This window comes from Rhinoraja longicauda, chromosome 5 (genome assembly GCF_053455715.1).
Source record: "Rhinoraja longicauda isolate Sanriku21f chromosome 5, sRhiLon1.1, whole genome shotgun sequence".
Classification (NCBI taxonomy): Eukaryota; Metazoa; Chordata; class Chondrichthyes; order Rajiformes; family Arhynchobatidae; genus Rhinoraja; species Rhinoraja longicauda.
Window position 1 is genome coordinate 60,598,476 of NC_135957.1, and position 3,821 is coordinate 60,602,296.

Sequence of the window (3,821 nt, forward strand, 5' to 3'; positions counted from 1 at the left end):
TTCATCCATGCAATCTTTAAATGCCTTCCATTGCATGTCCACCGTCAACCCTTTAAGTATAAATTGCCAGTCTATCTTGGACAATTCACGTCTCATACCCTCAAAGTTACCTTTCTTTAAGTTCAGAACACTTGTTTCTGAATTGACTTTGTCACTCTCCATCCTAATGAAGAACTCCACCATATTATGGTCACTTTTGCCCAAGGGGCCTCGCACAACAAGACTGCTAACTAACCCTTCCTCATTACTGAATACCCAGTCTAGAATGGCCTGCTCTCTCGTTGGTTCCTCAACATGTTGGTTTAGAAAACCATCTCGCAAACATTCCAAGAAATCCTCTTCCTCAGCACCCCTGCCAATTTGGTTCACCCAATCTATATGTAGATTGAAGTCACCCATTATAACTGCTGCACCTTTAGTGCATGCATTTCTAATTTCCTGTTTGATGCCATCCCCAACCTCACTACTGCTGTACACAACTCCCACTAGCGTTTTCTGCCCCTTAGTGTTTCGCAGCTCTACCCATATCGATTCCACATCCTCCGAGCTAATGTCCTTCCTTTCCACTGCGTTAATCTCCTCTCTAACCAGCAACGCTACCCCACCTCCTTTTCCTTTCTGTCTATCCCTCCTGAATATTGAATATCCCTGGATGTTCAGCTCCCAGCCTTGGTCACCCTGGAGCCATGTCTCCGTAATCCCAACGATATCATAATCATTAATAACTATCTCCACATTTAATTCATCCACCTTATTACGTATACTCCTTGCATTGAGACACAAAGCCTTCAGGCTTCCTTTTACAACTCTCTTACCCCTTATACAATTATGTTGAAAAGTGGCCCTTTTTGATTTATGCCCTGGATTTGTCTGCCTGCCACTTTTACTTTTCACCTTGCTACCTATTGCTTCTACCCTCATTTTACACCCCTCTGTCTCTCTGCTCATGCTCCCATCCCCCTGCATGTACCCACTGCCCAGCTGCACGCACGCGCGCATGCACAAACACACACACGCCTACAACTCTTCTGCCGTCATTCTTTGCTTTCAGCCACTCACCTTACACACCTCCCCTGTCTGCCCCTTAAACTGTAGAGGGGACACAATAGACAATAAGTGCAGGAGGAGGCCATTCGGCCCTTCGAGCCAGCACCGCCATTCAATGTGATCATGGCTGATCATTCTCAATCAGTACCCCGTTCCTGCCTTCTCCCCATACCCCCTGACTCTGCTATCCTTAAGAGCTCTATCTAGCTCTCTCTTGAATGCATTCAGAGAATTGGCCTCCACTGCCTTCTGAGGCAGAGAATTCCACATATTCACAACTCTGACTGAATTTTTTTTTTTCCTCATCTCAGTTCTAAATGGCCGACCCCTTATTCTTAAACTGTGGCCCCTTGTTCTGGACTTCCCCAACATTGGGAACATGTTTCCTGCCTCTAACGTGTCCAACCCCTTAATAATCTTATACGTTTCGATACAGTGGCGCAGCTGTAGAATTGCTGTCTTACAGCGCCAGAGACCCTCATCAAGTCCTGACTATGGGTGATGTCTGTACAGAGTTTGCACATTCTCTCCCTGTGACCACGTGGGTTTCCTCCCACATTCCTAAAACATACAGGTTTTTGAGTCAGTTGACTTCTGTAAATTGGCTCTAGTGTAGGATGCGAAACTGGTGTAAACTAGTGTGCAGGCAGTGTACATGCAGGTTAAGTGTGGACACAAGCTGCTACTCTGTGCCTACGGCCATACTAGCTTGAAAACGCCCGATCCCGTCTGATCTCGTGAAGCTAAGCAGGCTCGGGCCTGGTCAGTACTTGGATGGGAGACCGCCTGGGAATACCGGGTGCTGTAGGCTTTTCTTGCCACCGACCGGCAAGCTCCTCCTCTCACATACACTCTCACACATCCTGCCAGACATTTAAATACTCCTTCACTCACTCCTTTTTTTCCTTCACTGTGGTAACACACATCTTTCACAAATCTATACGCATCCCTCACATGCATCTTCACAAAGGCTCACACACACACACGCACGCATAATCAACTTCACATATCATGAAACAAAACACAAAGTTCTGGAGGAACTCACTGGCGCAGGCAGCATCTGAGGAGGGAATGGCTTTTCCTCGCCTCTGGGAGCACTATCGATCCAATCCTTGCCTCTGGTGCTGTCCATGTGGAGTTTGCACGTTCTCCCTGTGACCACACAGTTTTTACCTGGATGCTCCGATTTTCTCCTGCATCCCGAAGACAAGCTGGTTGCTAGCTCAGTTGGCTGTTGTACATTACAACTTATATAGTTTGGTTGATGTTGTTGCTTTATTATTTACACCGGTGAGACCCAGTTTAGGCTCGGCAACTGTTTTGCCGAACACTTTAGATTCTGGAGTAGTTCCTGAGGATTGGAGGGTAGCTAATGTAACCCCACTTTTCAAAAAGGGAGGGAGAGAGAAAACGGGGAATTACAGACCAGTTAGTCTAACATCGGTAGTGGGGACAAGGTCCCACATAAGAGATTAGTATGCAAACTTAAAGCACACGGTATTGTGGGTTCAGTATTGATGTAGATAGAGAACTGGCTGGCAGACAGGAAGCAAAGAGTAGGAATAAACGGGTCCTTTTCAGAATGGCAGGCAATGACTAGTGGGGTACCGCAAGGCTCAGTGCTGGGACCCCAGCTATTTACAATATATATTAATGATTTGGACGAGGGAATTGAATGCAACATCTCCAAGGGGAGATGCAACGAGACCTGGGTGTCGTGGTACACCAGTCATTGAAAGTAGGCATGCAGGTGCAGCAGGCAGTGAAGAAAGCGAATGGTATGTTGGCATTCATAGCGAGGGGATTTGAGTATAGGAGCAGGGAGGTTCTGCTGCAGTTGTACAGGGCATTGGTGAGACCACACCTGGAGTATTGCGTACAGTTTTGGTCTCCTAATCTGAGGAAAGACATTCTTGCCATAGAGGGAGTACAGAGAAGGTTCAAGGATTTATATGGATATCCTCTTCCCAAACTGAAGCCTATGGCTTCGAGAAGATCTGTGATGATTCCATGTCTTGCTTTATTCTTGGACTCTCTGATAGCAGGTCCTTGAACTTATGGAGCAGAACTTTACCGTCTAATAAAGATATGCTCATTATTGTTTCAGAATTCTACAATAATACAGCACCCATGTCCGCTATGCATTACCCCTTGACTGATGTCAATGTTTCCCATTCCAGCTCTGAGCAAATCAAATATATTGGGGACTGGGGGACTATTTACCTGACCATGCCATGTGTACATAGAGTTTCCAGCTTCTTTTGGATCAAAAATCTAACATGCACACATTAAAATTTCTCGTTCCTCAAATTTTCAGTGATGAAATACCAGCTAAACTTTAACAAACCTCTGCAGTTATCAGAAGAATGGGGTTGAACGGGAAAGATAGATCAGCCATGATTGAATGGCAGCGTAGACTTGATGGGCCAAATGGCCTAATTCTGCTTCTAGAACTTATGAAGCATAAAATATCCCCTCTTAAACATCTTCTTTCAGGGTCTAACTTGCAGAAGCCCAAGACCAGGTTAGTTACTCACTCTCTGAACTACAGTCCAGATGAATAATGGCAACCACCTAAATGGAAATACTTTTTTTTTAATGCCAGATTTGCAAGAAAAAGGTTCTTGCTGAAATCACTGCTCATAAACATTCACTGGGATGCATCAATCTCAATTTAACCAAGACTAGTTTAATTCCATTTTAATTATTCAAATAAGATCTGCCATCACTTGTGAAATTGAGCAGCTCAAGATTAAAGCAAAATGTAAAAACGA

The 3,821-nt window shown here is 44.9% G+C and overlaps 1 non-coding gene across 1 annotated transcript; it reads left to right on the forward strand.

Annotated features, from left to right (window-relative positions):
• Positions 1 to 1,738: 1,738 nt before the first annotated feature.
• LOC144594109 (5S ribosomal RNA) lies at positions 1,739 to 1,858 on the forward strand. Its single transcript, XR_013547341.1, has one exon. It is a non-coding gene; the product is annotated as a 5S ribosomal RNA (ribosomal RNA).
• Positions 1,859 to 3,821: the final 1,963 nt, after the last annotated feature.